Below are 14,846 nucleotides of genomic sequence, written 5' to 3'. Positions count from 1 at the left end.
GGGGGCGGCCAGCCGGGAGCTGGCGGAGTGGTCACTGTGCTGGGGACTTAATATTCCTGTTTTATTGTTTCTAACAGTCTCTGTTGCTGTTTTCTCTGCCCCAGTTCTCTACGGTTATTTTCAGTTGAGAAAATAGAGATGGTCAGGCTCCTGCTTTTTCCCTTCTTAGTCTCGGTGAGTTGGCACCTTGACCTTGCCTTGAGCAGAATCTGTGTCCTGGCCTGCGGGGGAGATCCCGGAAAGGCAACAGCAGTGAGTGATGTAATTAAATGATCGTGAGGTGGGGCGGGGGTGGGGTGGGGTGGTGGACTTTTCCATTAATTATCAAGTTTGGGTTCCTTTCCTGACCTCCTAAAGCACTCACTGTAATCAAACCCAATCTTCCTGCATTTTGTGGGCGTATATCTCGGCTTTCCTAAGAGATTGCAAACTCGATGAGGACAGGAGGACCAAATTGTGAGCAACTTGGAAGTGACCAGTTTATTTTGTTTACCATTTTATCTTCAGTGCTTGACATAGTGCCCTGCATGGTAAGACATATCTCAGTCATTAAGCCGATAAATATTTATTACGAGTCTATTATATAAATAAATACAGTAGAGGAGGCACGGTGCTCTATTTATCTGTGTCATTTGTGCCTAGCCCAGAGTTACTAACAAGTGCCTTAAGATTCTTGCTAGCAAACTTCAAGTCCGGGCTGGATGTTCTGCCACTAGTTTGCCGTGGGACCTCAGACAGGTAGCAATCTTTCAGTTTCCTACTCTTTAAGTGGTTCCATTAGATGACCTTTAAAATCCTTTCCATTCCTAAAATTCTGTAATTGTGTGATTATAATGTCTGCCCAGCCCAGCTCCCCTGCTACTGTTCAAAAGTTCAGATGAAGATTTATAGTAGGCGAATGGGCTTTGAAAATTACAAAGAATTTCTCAAAATCCAAGCCTTTTTCAAATAGAAAGTTTGCTTCTAAGGGTTGAAATACCTTCACATTCTTTGTAGTCTTCATGTGCCTAATAACACTTCCCTGTCAAAAGGTAACTATTAAATTCTTCAATGAATATTTACTGATTGAATAAATGAACCCCACAGCAAAATAGTACAATTTTCAGTTTCTAATTACATTTTTGTCCATTTCACACTTGCAAAAGTAACCTTACTGAAAAATCTGAATGCCGATTTGCAATGGGGCCAACTTGAAAGTAACTGAGTGATAATTATTCTTCAAATAATGATACCCTCTTTTAGATGCCATCCAAGACGAATATCTCTTGTATCAATCCAAGTGGGTTGTGTCACAAAAAAAAAAATCAATTTAAATTATTGTTCTTACGATCAATCCAAGAAATGTGCCAATGCAAGGAGGGCAGGCTTCTCAGTCATTAAATGTGTGTACTTAAAAGGACAAAAGAGTGTCCTCTTTGTTATTAAAGGAGACAGAGACTGTTCTTCCAAAAGCACCTGTACTACCCCAGCCTGAATCCTCCTATAAAAGGAACACTGTCCAGCAGGTTGTGGTTTTTAGATGGGTAGAGAGGAAAGGTCCTCCCTCCTCCCCAAATTGCAAGTGCTCTTTGCCAAAGCCCAAGACAGCTATTTTCTTCTCTTCAGAAAGGTTTTCAGAGCTTTTGCAGGATCGTTTGCTTAATGCCTTCTTTCTATGCCCTGCTAACCTCCTTTTCGGTCTGGATAAGTGGGTGAGAATTCCCCTAAGAGAGGAAAACCAGATTCAAGAGTCAAAACTTAAATAAAGTCCTACCCAAATAAAGGACTGGAAAAAGTAAAACGGAAAAAAATAATAAATTAGTGGGTTCAAATGTTCTGGTCTTAATCTGTTATTGTCCTAGCAAAATTTAGATTGTTTTGGTTTCAAAATGAAGTTCTTCCTGAAGAATTGGTACAAGTTGAGCTGATTTTTCCTCCCCAAAGAATTTAAAACTCTCAGCTTTTAAAACACACCTATTACAATGATCCCTTTAAAATGAAAGCATTTGTGGCCCATTTGCTGAGAATGCATAGAGGGCAAGCACTTGTTTCCGGCCCGATTTTAATTATTCATTTGAGAAAAAAGTTACACAGATATGGATGAAATTGCCTCCAAGTATTGTTGTGTTGGGTTTTTTAACATAATATTTCTGTTTTATTCTTTATATGTCTGATCCTCGTTGACTGATGTCAACAAGCAGAAAGGGAAAGTACCAGAAATTCTCTAACCCATCTTCTTTTTCCAGAAGACTTCAAGAAATAGGCTAATCATGGGGAAAGTGGGCTGGTCTGTTTCTAGGTGTTTTCATTCCAACAATCCACTAAGCAACCCAACAGATTTTACTAATATAATATATTAAGAATGAGTCATTTATTAGGAAAATAGTAGCTGTCAAAGGCCAGTAGAGAGTATAGATCTGTAATTCCAATAGCGAGTCTTTACATTGTACATATGAAAAATATGCCACCTCCTTAACCTAGTTACCATCATTTCTCACCTGGACTAGCACAACAGCCTCCTAACGGTCTCCCCTTACCCGACAATTGCTCTGTTCCATCTTATCTCTACCATTGTCACCACCAAAGTGGAATACAAGTAAGTCTCCAAATGGTACCATGGTACCACAAGGTAAGTCATTGTGTACCAGAAGAAAGTAATGGCCCTATTAATATTTAATTACTGAATATATATATATATATATATATGTTGTGTGTGTGGAGTGAGAGAGAATATCGTATCTCTGAGCACTTGGAGCCACATGCTGATTTGTGTGCATGATCAATAAAGTTTAGATGCCTTGCTCTACAAAAGCATTATGTTGTGTGTGTGGAGTGAGAGAGAATATCGCATCTATGAGCACTTGGAGCCACGTGCTGATTTGTGTGCATGATCAATAAAGTTCAGATGCCTTGCTCTACAAAAGCGGTCTTTCAACAGTATGAGAAATATCATTTCTTGCCACTATTGAAAACCCTTCACTGACCTATCATTGCAGACAGAATAAAATCCACACTCTTTTCCATGGCCAATCAGGCCTGCAGGAGCTGGCCCTGCCTGTTCCTTGATCACATGTGCAGCGCTCTCTCCTTACCCAGATACTCCACCCACTCTGAGCAATCCCTTCCTCTAATGTGCCAAGTGTTTTCCAACTCACGACCTTTGCCTTGCTGTTCCATTTTCCTGGAATGCCCACCAGCACCCCCAGTTCTCATAGCTGACCATTTTTCTTTGAGACCTTGATTTTAAATATACTTCCTTATACTTGCCCTGACTCCTTACCCAAGAAGAAATTCCTTTTATGTTTTGTATTAGTTACTTCTTAGCATATATTACAGCCTTCAGTTATTTTATTTGAATGTTTTTTCTCTAATACTTCCAAAAAACTGCATGGGTGAAGGGTAAGGACTAAGTCTCTCTTATTCATCTGTTCTTTCTCCCCTGCCTCCTTCATTGCCTGGCTCATTGTATATGCTCAGTAATGGCTGAGCAACACAGGTGTAGCAACCCTACCTGCTTAACTTCTAGTAGTTAACACTTTGTAAATCAGACCTGTACTTATGTCAGAAACCAAGCTAAGGATGTACATATATCAGCTCATTCTTTTTTATTTTTATTTTTATAAAATTTATCTCAGCTGAAACTATTATTGTATCATATAGTACCCCTTTACAGATCATGTTAACTACCCAGTGTCACAGCAATTTAGTATAAAAAGTATGGCTTCAATCTAAGCATCTTATACCTAATATATTTTTGACTCATGCAATACTGTAACTACTCCAAATCCAACTAATAACAGATAACGTTTATTGATGACTTACTGTGTGCCAGGCAGTATAATTAGAATCATTTGCAATAACGTTGAGCAAGCGATTTTGGAAACAAATAAGCAAGTTTTTTCTTTAGGCTGAAGGGAAAATTTATATTCTTCAATTTATATTTGCTTCTATTTGGTGGAGGGGGGCGTAATGCTAAAGATAGTGATGTATTTACTATACACACATAATCTTACTGAAAGAACTATAGTCGCAGTGGTTTTTCTTCTTCCCCTTTTCCTTGTTCTCTCCATATTTGATGAATACATTGGCCTTGGCTGCACTAAATCACATTATATGTTTTATCATCAGAACAATGTCTTTTAATAGCTTTGAAAATATTTGACTCCCTTGCCATTCCATTGAGACAAGGAGTCTTGCATTTCATATCAATTTAATGAACCACAGAAAGAAAACCAGGGAGTATAATATGCATACTCATCTCATTGGCTGCTAAGGAGGTAGATGGGATTTTTTTTAAACTTTCTTTAAAAATATTTTCAGTTAAAACAAATGCCAGCCTAGGTCTGAATCCAGTCATTGTATCTCTTCTCATACACCCAATCTACATGGCTTTAACAGAAGGGCTTATACCCTCTTATCTATAAAGATAAGTCTAAGATTATCTCCCTGACTCATAAGTATGTTATAAAAGTTAGTTCAACTTTGTGCGCCTCTTAGAGATAACAACACTATATTGTATTTAAGAAACTCCTATTATTTCAGACCTCTAAATAGTTTTTGTTTTTTGTGTTTTTTCCTCCTAGTTTAATAAATCTTGCAGCAGCTCCAAAGGATAGGTAGGGGGCAGATTTTGCCTGCATCTTACAGAATAAAAAAGAAATTTATCCAAGGTCGTAGAGTTATAGAAAAAAACTTAGAATTGAATTTTATTATCCTTTTTCTTTCCATTTAGCACACTTTCACTCCCAATTTATATATACATGAATTAAAATTCCACATTATTTTTGTTCGATTGTTATGCATTGCTTATGCAATTATTTCGGGTTTCAAAAAATAGTTTATATAATTAAATAGGAAGAGAAAAGCATGAAATAATATCACTGTCATTGAGTGAACTCATATATGCATATATTTTTTCCATTTAAATCGTCATACTTAATGTGTAAAAATAAAATGTGCACTATGACTGAGTTTATTTAGAGAGGTATTATTAGATTTTAAAAATACACCTTTACCAAAAAGTCTTAGAATGTATTTTAAAACCTCATTATAGTCTTAAAATGATCTAGAAACTATAAATAGTCACTTCTGTCATCTCTCTCCTGTCCTCCACTTGTCTGTTAGTCCAACATAAAAAGGCTTGTAGGTAGTAAATCACAAAACCAACTTCACAATACTTTCTCAACTCCAGTCTCCTCGAAAGTACAAATAGGAAGAAACAAACTCTGGGAGCTACATTTCACTTCTGTTTCTTTGGGAATACTGACCAGAGGAGGGAAGACGAGAAACAGAAAGCTAGCCCCCAAATTTTTTGAGGGCCTCTAAGATGACAACCAAAAGCTCCCATGTGACAAGAAGTCTTTGGTTATTTTTGTCTCTTCCAAATAACTAATCCAAAAATGAATGAGGTTAACACTGAAGCCGAATCCAGTAGATTTCTAAGATATAATATTTCAGCCGAATACGACTTTATGAAATGTACAGTAGCATTGAGAAATAAGATCCTGGGGACTTCTCTCTCAGAGCACAAGAGTAACTTGCAAAGAAAAAGAGGAAACAAATCAAAGAATAAGGAGCACAGTTGGACAGATATTAACTGCTTTGGCTGCTTTTCATTTCTCTGTTTGATCTGGACAAAGAATAGATACATTCCAGCCTCCCAAGCGTCCAGATATTCCTGATAGTATGCTAATCTCTGGTAAGGACACAGAAGTACACTGAGAAGGAAGGGAAGAGAAAAGATCAAAGCCCAAAGTTTTATTGTGTCTATCTGCCTGTGGTGCTTGGAGGCAGTCCAGTGTGGGGCTTAAAATCCTAAACTTTGAAGCCAAAATCCTAGTTTTAAATCCTATGTATGCCACTCACTAGCTGTACAGTTTCGCTTGACTATCTGAATCTCTGTCGCCTAATCAGTAAAATGGAAGTTACCTCACCTTCTTCATGTGAGGCCATTCTACATGGCACAGGGCAAATGCCGCATTCGTGTGGGCTGTTGTTAAAGCTATTTCACACGTCAAACACCAATTTCAGTTTGACAGTGTTCTCCAACATGTTTCCTTAGATAAAGACAAGAAGTTAAAATCTACTCAATTTAAAAAATAAATAAATTTATTTCCTGCTAGAGACAAAACAAAATCTAAAGACTATCATACTCCATAAGATATAATAAGAGGAATAGAGAACAGGGGTTGAAACTCAGTTTTGCATTGGAAATAAATTTTAAAAATTACTGCCTTCTTAGTTCTTGCCAAACCAGTCTTCCATTACACAAAGAATCCTTATTTGAGCTTCACAAGCTTCTAGGAGGTAACAATAGATTGGGACTGAACTTTTGAATATGTACTTGAATGATTTTTTTGCAGCTTGAAAAATTAACTTTAGAAAATGTCAGAGGGAATCCCTTATACGTCATAGCATAAATACATGCAGTTTATCATGTAGAAATATTATGGAGTCTGACAGAAATAAGACATAAATAAACTTAGATGAATGCTTAGATGTAGACCCGTGATTGTTTTCCATGAAAAACTGTTATAATGAAATGCTCAGCTCCCTTTACCTGCTCAGGTACTATCATCAGGTGTGACTGTTTGAGTCACATTGTGGACTGAGGCCTATTTTGTAAAGTCATCTGTGGTTCTAGCAGCGATCCAATGAGTTCCTATCTAAGAACACAACTGGTTCATTGTTAACTGGTGCTGCATGCATGATATCCAAAGTCAATAACCAGTATCTCTTTTCTATTTTTCTTGGCACCCTATTATCTATTCTGACAATGTACTTTCATTATTATAATCATCTGTCCTACTTATCTATCTTGCCCATTAGACTGTGAACTCCTATAGGTTAGGGGTCCTGTAGATCTTATATATTCCTCCCTTAACCCTAGTATCTAATCCAATGTAGGCACAGAATAAACAGTCAGTGTTTGTTGAATGAATGAATGACAAAGCGGATGTTCTCATATCTTTGATAGCCTTTCTTAATACCATAAGATAATCATCACTAGGATGAATCACAGACAGACACCCACCACAAGTGTCACATAAAGCTGTTGCTATTAGCCACAGCTTGTTTGAAGAGAACCCTGGCCAATAATAGGACAATGTTTTTTAGCATTTAAAAATATTTTTAAAACTCATTTAGAAATTTAACCTACATCCATAAAACTGTCTAAATATCAGCTATATTTCTCAGAGATTTTTATCTTTACACACACACACACACACACACACACACACATATGAAGACAGAAATCTTTTCCAGCTTCCAAAGCCTTCTTGTAGTCTGCCAGTCAACAGCACCTATATGTGTGTGTGTGTGTGTATGTGTGTGTGTGTGTATATATATATATCCCGTCTGACAAAGGAATGCCTATTCTGGCTTCTATAAGCATAAATTAATTTTGATCTTCTTGAACATATTTAATAGAATCAAACAGTATATAGTCTTGTGTATAGCTCTTATCATTCAATATTTCTGAGATTGATTATGCATGTATAGTGTAATAGTGATGGATGCATTTTATTGCTGTTTTATTTATTGATCCATTTTATTCCATAGTATGAACATACAAGCATTTATTTATTTATTCTACTGTTGGTAGATATTTAGATAGCTTCCACTTTTGGGCCATTATGAATATAGCTGCTATGAGCATCATCATACATGCCATTTGGTAGACATAAGCACTCATTTTCTGGGATATACTGTTGGGCCTGGAATTACTGAGTCCTAAGAAAAGCACGTGTTAACTTTTACTGTGTGGTGCCAGTTTTTCAAAGTGTTTGTTCCAAATAGCAACATTTGAGAGTTCTAGTTATTCCACATCTTCACCAATATGCAATTTTTAAAAAAAATTTTAGTCATTCTGGTGAAAGTGTAGAGATATCCTATAGTTGTTTAATTTGCCTTTTCCTGAAGAATAATGATGCTGAATACTTTTTAAAGTATTTATTTGCCATCCGTATATCCTATTTTCTGAAACATGTGTTCCAGGTTTTTAAAATATTAGGTCCTTTTCGTATTGACTTGTAGGAGTTCTTTATATAGTCTAAATACAAATGCTTTTCCATATGTAATTTATAAACAATAATAATAATATATATATAATATCCCAGTCTGTACTTTGCTTTTTCTATATGCTATTTTTGATGAACATAAGTTCTTAATATTTATGTAATCTACTTTATGAATTACTTCAAAACACTTCTTTATGGCTAATGCTTTTTATTTTCAGTTTAAAACATATTTTCTTACCCCACATTGATGAATGTATTCTTCTATATTTTTTGTATTGTTTACTTATATTTGTGTTTATAATTTATCTGTAATTAATTTTTGTGTATGGTATGAGGTAAGGGTAAAGTTCATATTGTTTCATTCGGATACCAATTAACCCAGCAGCATTAATTAAAAAGACCATCCTTTTCTCATTTCACTGCTGTGACACAGTTATTGTAAATTAGGTGACTATGTATGTGTGTCTGTTTCTGAATTTTCTATTCTGCTCGATTGCTCGGTTTTTCAAACCTGTGATAATGAAACACTTCTTAGTTACTGTAGCTTTATAAGAGATCTTGATATCTGGTGTAAAGTCCCCTACTTAGTTCTTTCAGATTGTTTTAGAATTACCTTGTTAATGTTGAAAAAAATGCTGCTCTTTTTAATGGAATTGTATAGTATCCGTAGATCAAGTAGGGAGAAAGTAACATCTTAAAAATAATGAGTCTTCCAATGTATGAACATATCATGTTCTTTATTTATTTAGATCTTCTTTGAGTTCCCTCAGCAACATTTACTAGTTTTCAGTGTAAAAGCTTTGCCCATCATTCAATATATTTATTCCCAGGTATTGGAGGTATTTGGTGGCACTGTAACTATTATCTCTATCTTAATTTTCAATTAATTTTTGCTAGTATATTGAAACAAAATTCTCACATTAATTTTGTAACTAGTGAACATGTTAATTTTACTTATTCTAATATTTTTTGGATTCTTTTAGAATTTCTATGCGCCTGAAGATATCATGTTCAAATTAAATTTCTCTTCCTTTCTTTCAAATATTTCTACCATACACTTTATTGCTTTGGCTAGAAGACAACGCAGTGTTGAACAGAAATGGTGGCAGTGGGCATACCTTATATGATGGCATTGGCTCAGAAAACCAGGCAGAAGGATTTCATTATTTCACTATGAAGTATGTTGTTTACTAAGTATTTTTTTATTTTTCTTTTGCAAATGACGCTATGACATTAAATAATTTTCTTTTATTCTTAGTTTGCTGACATGTAAAAAACCAGAATAAGTTTTCAATTTTATTACATACTTTGTCTACATCTTTTGAAATGGCCACATATTTTCCTCTTTTGTTCTGTTATTTTAAATTGATTATGGAATGTTAAGCTAATCTTGCATTCCTAGAACAAATTCCACTTGAACATAATCTATTATCCTGTTTTATTGGTGAATTCAATTTGCTTATAATTTGTTTAGAATTTTTACCACTATCATCAGAAGATATCTTGTCCTTTAATTTTCCTTTTTTGTATTGCCATTGCTAGATTTTAGAATCATGGTTATGTTGGCTTCATAAAACAAATTGATGTGTTCTTACTTTCTCTATATTCTGGGGAAATTTGTGTAAGATTGGCATTATTATTTCCCTATGTATTTTGAGAAAATAACCATTGAAGTGATCTGGATCTGGAGTTTACTTTATGGGGGAAATTTTATTTATAATATATATTTAGATTTAAATATACATACATATTTAGATTTTTTTTGCATTCATTTTGATACATTGTACTTTTCAAATAATTTAAATACTTAATCTGAATTTTTCAAATCTCCATAAATTTATTTCTATTCTCTTCCTATACTACTCTTATTGTTTTGCTGTTAGATTTATATTAATGTCCTCCTTTTGATTCTTGACATTGTTAATTTTGTTTTCTTTCATTTGTATTGATCAATTTTACTAGAAGTTTATCAATTTTATGAATCGTTAAAAACAACTTTTAGCTATACCAATTTATATCTATATATATTTTTTTTTTCCTTTTTCTACCTTGGACTTAATTTGCTATTATTTTTTCTCCTTTTCAAGATGTAGATTATTTTTTTCAGCCTTTTTATACACACACACACACACACACACACACACACACACACACACACACACACACCTGAAACTTTATATTTGCTCTCTAATCCCTGCTTTAGCTGCATCCCACAAGTTTTGATATGCCCCATTCATTAACATTTAGTTTAAAATGTGTTCTAATTTTTATCGTAATTTATTCTTTGATTAATGAACTATTAATAAGTATAACCTAAAATTTTCAAGTATTTGTGATTCTCTCATTAGATTTTTTTTTTAAATTTCTAGTGTGCTTCCATTATGATCAGAAAAAAAATACTGTATATGATTTGAATTATTTCAGATTTGTCAAAACTTGCTTAATGCTCTATCCTCCGATAATAATGCAAATATTTCAAGCACAGTTGAAGAAATATATTCTACGATATTTTTATTTGGTGTTCTGTATATTTTGGTTAATTAGGTCAAGTTTGTTAATCGTGTTTGTCAAATATTCCATGATCCTATTGATATCTTTTTTCTGCTTAATTTTTACTTACTAAGAGAATTGTGCCAAAATTTCCAACTATGTTTGTATATTTCTCCTTGATATTTTTTCAATTTGTTTAATATATTTTCAGTATGTTATTAACATCAAATATATTTAGAATTGTCATGTATTCCTTTAAAATCCATCATTTTGTAATTTTTAAATGTTCCTCTCAGTCTCTACAATTATTGCTTGCCTTAAAATTGACTCTGTATGCTATTAATATAGCTATGCCTGTTTTTTAAAAATAATGTTGGACTGTATTTATTTTTTATCATTTCTCCTTCGATCTTCCTTATAACTTGTCTGTCTTGTATGCAACATAGTTATCTTTCTGCCTGTCACTATTATTATTTGTCTTTTTAAAATAATCTTTTTATTTTGAGATAATTGTAGATTCACAGCAGTTATAAGAAATAGTTCAGAGAGGTTCCATGTACTGTTTGCCCATTTTCCCCAAGGGTGACATCTTACAGTATTACAGTATAATAGCACAAGCAGGATATTGACATTGATAAGTTCAAGATACAGAACATTTTCATCACCATAAAGATCCTTCATGTTGCCTTGTATAGCCACACCCTTTCTCTTCCACCCCAAACCCCTGACAACCCCTAATTTGTTCTCCATTTCTAAAATTTTGTCATTTCAAGAATGTTACGTAAGTGGAAATATACAGTATGCAACCTCTTGGGACTGGCTTATTCACTCAACATAGTTCTCTTGAAATTCATTAAAGCTGTGAGTATTAGGAGTTTATTCATTTTTATTGCTGAGTGTTTCATTGTATGGATGTACCACAATTTGTACAACCATTTCCTTATTGAAAGGCTTAGGATTGTTTCCAGGTTGAGCTATAATAAATAAAGCTGTTATAGCATTCATGTGTAGATTTTTGCATGAATGTGAGTTTTCATTTCTCTGAAGTAAATATCCCTGAGTATGATTTCTGGATCATATATGTGGTAGTTGAAAATCTATTTTAACGAAACCTGCCAAACAGTTTTCCAAAGTGTCTATACCATTTTACATTCTCACCGGCAATATAATCTAGTTTCTCCACATCGTTGTCAGAGTTCGTTATTGTCATTATTTTTAATTTGGGCCATTCTGATAAGTGTGTAGTGATATCATGCTGTTGTTTAGTTTGCACTTACCTAATGGTTAATGACATTAAACATTTTTTAAAAATCAGTACTTCTTCAGTGAAATGTCTCTTCATATGTCTTGCTCATATTCCATTTGGTTAGCTGGATTTTTTTTTTTTTTTTTTAATATTGAGTTTCGAGAATTCTTTATATATTTTAGACACTAGTTGTTTTTTCAGATAAACAGTTTGCATATACTTCCCCCGACTTGGTAGCTTGTCTTTTCACCCTCTTAATAGAGCCTTTCACAGAAAAAAAAGTTTAATTTTGTGGATGTACAATTGATCAGTTTTTCCTGTAATGGATTGTGTCAAGACTAAGAATTGTTTCTTAGCCCTAAATTTCTAAAAATTCTTCTATTTTCTTAAGTATTACAGTTTTATACTTTACATTTAAGTTCATGATCTATTTTGAGTTAAATTTTGTAGAAGGTGTCAGACTTAGGTCTACTTTATTTATTTATTTATTTATTTATTTATTTATTTTTATGAATATTTAATTGCTCTAGCATCACAGTTGAAAAGACTGTCTTTCTTCCACTGAATTGCTTTTGCACTTCTGTCAAAGGTTAGTTGTGCATATTGTTTTTCAGTTCCTGACCTCTGTTCTGTTTCTTTGACCTGTATACCTAGTCCTCCATCAATGGCACACAGTCTTTATTATTATACCTATATATATCTTGAATTTTGGTAGATTGGTTTCCCCCCACTCCTTCTTTCCTTCCTTCCTTCCTTCCTTCCTTCCTTCCTTCCTTCCTTCCTTCCTTCCTTCCTCCCTCCCTTCCTTTCTTTTTACTCTGTCGATGTGATGGATTACATTTTTAAAAATTACACGATCAGCTCTTTGGTCTCCACCACAGAAGCGAGATGACGAAGGTAACGTCATCTTTTGGAAAGCGTCACAATAAGACACACGATATGCCACTGCTGTGTCTCTAAAACCCACTACCTTCAGAAGTCTACCTGTGGCAAATGTGGCTACCTTTCCAAGTGGAAGAGAAAGTATTGCTGGAGTGCCAAGAGTGAAAGACAAAATACCACCAGGGCTGGGCATCAAGGCATCTAAAACTTGTATACCACAGATTCAGGCAGGAACAACACCTAAACCCAACAGGGTTTCTGTGAAGGAACAACACCTAAACCCAAGGGGGTAGCTTTTGTAGCATCCAGTTCATCTTAAGGATTTCAACAATTAGTAATGCCATAAATGTTTTGGTTTAAAAAAAAATAACATCAATAGATGCAGAAAGAGATTTGACAAAATCCAGTGCCCATCCATGATAAAAGTTCTCACAGAACGAAGAATAAAAGGAAACTTTCTCAACTCAATAAAGTCTATCAACAGTTGAATGGTCCATAATCGTGAGAAATTTGAAGCTTTCCCACTAAGATCAGGCAGGTACAAGGCAAGGATGTCCCTCTCATCACTCTTTTTCAATGTACTGGAACAAAAAATGACATGGTGACATATAGAAAATCTGAAAGTATCGACAAAAAACTCTTGAAACTAATAAGCAGCTGTGGAAAGTTGGATGATACAAAGTTAATATACAGAAGGCAAGGACTTTCCTATATACTAACAATGAACAAGTGGAACTGGAATTGTAAAACACAATACCATTGGTATTAGCATCCTCCCCAGATGAAACCTCTTTGGGGTTTGCTCAATTCTTAAATCTGTAAGAATGTCTTTTTGCCAAATTTGGAAAGTTTCGCCCATTATTTCTTTGAGAATCTTTTCAATCCTTCCTTCTTTTTCCTCCCTTTTTGGGATTCCAAAGACACAAATGTTAGGCCTTTTGTTATATCCCCACAGGTCCCTGAATTTCGTCTTTATTTGTTTATTTATTTTTTACTTTTTTCCCTTTTTGTTTAGATTGTCAATTTTAATTGCCTTCTCTTCTTGTTTACTGATTTTTTCTTCTATCCTCTCCATTCTTCTCTTAAGCCCATTCCCTAAGTTTTTCATTTGAGTTATTGTATTTTTCAGTTCTAAAATTTTCATTTGGTTCTTCTTTGTATTTTCCATTTCCTTCTGTGCCTTTTTATTTATCTGTCGAGATTTTCTATTTTAACCTTTGTTTCAGGTGTGTTCATAATTGTTCATTGGGGTATTTTTTAATGGGTGCTTTAAAATTGTTGCCATAGTTCTAACATTTCTGCCATCTTGGTGTCTCCATCTATAGTCTTTTTTCATTCAGATTGAGATCTTTCTGGTTCTTGGTATGATGAAAGTTTTATTGAAATCTGGGCATCTGTGGTATTATATTATGAGATTCTGGTTCTTATTTCAATCTATGGTTTAGCTGCTTCTTCCCAACAGGAAAAGGGGGATTTCTGTCTCATTACTGCCAGATGGGAGAATTCCAGGTTTCCTTCTCAATCTCTTTCACACTTATAGGGTGTCTTCTTTGTTATTGGTGGGTTGAGTGGAAATTCTGGCTTTCCACTATGCCAATGCTGATGCCTTCCCGACTGGGACTGTAGAAGTTCCCAGCACCATTCTGCATAGCCTCCAATGACACCTGAGTGAGGACGGCCTGTCACTGCTGGATAGTGGTCAAAGTCCTAACTCTCCATTAGACATTCTCTACATGACCTCAGAAGGCAGAGGGAGGGACTCCTCATTATTTCTAGTAGAGGAAGTCCAGGCTCCATATATGGTCTTCACTACTGTGGGAGAAGTGCCTCATTACTGCCTGATAAAATGAAAATCTTAGCTCCCTCTTCTGTCTTCTCTACTATCTCTGTGGTCAGTGGGGGAGCTGGGTACATACAACTCATTACAACCAGGCAAGAGTGGAAGTCTAGGTCCCCACTTGGCCTTTGCTGACCTGGGTGGTGGTGGGGCTACAATTATTTTTTTCCTGTGTAATTTGACTTGAGTGGCAGTTATTGACTAAAGGTTTTATGTCTTGTGAGTCTGTACCTTTTCTGGTTCTTTGGCTAGAGAGAAGCTGGCTTTTATTAGGACTTTTTTTGTCTGTGCCTATTGGCATTTTTAGGTTGTCAGCTTTCCAACTGTAAATCTATGATGTATAAGATAAAAAGAAAAACCAGGGAACTCACCACCATATAATTCCTTGGGC

The 14,846-nt window shown here is 34.7% G+C and overlaps 1 pseudogene; it reads left to right on the top strand.

Moving 5' to 3' along the window:
- The first annotated feature begins 12,624 nt into the window (after positions 1–12,624).
- Positions 12,625–12,937, top strand: LOC102882339 (annotated as a pseudogene).
- The last annotated feature ends 1,909 nt before the right edge of the window (positions 12,938–14,846 follow it).

Source organism: Pteropus alecto, unplaced genomic scaffold (genome assembly GCF_000325575.1).
Source record: "Pteropus alecto unplaced genomic scaffold, ASM32557v1 scaffold177, whole genome shotgun sequence".
Classification (NCBI taxonomy): Eukaryota; Metazoa; Chordata; class Mammalia; order Chiroptera; family Pteropodidae; genus Pteropus; species Pteropus alecto.
This window is presented reverse-complemented; position numbering and strand designations above follow the sequence as displayed.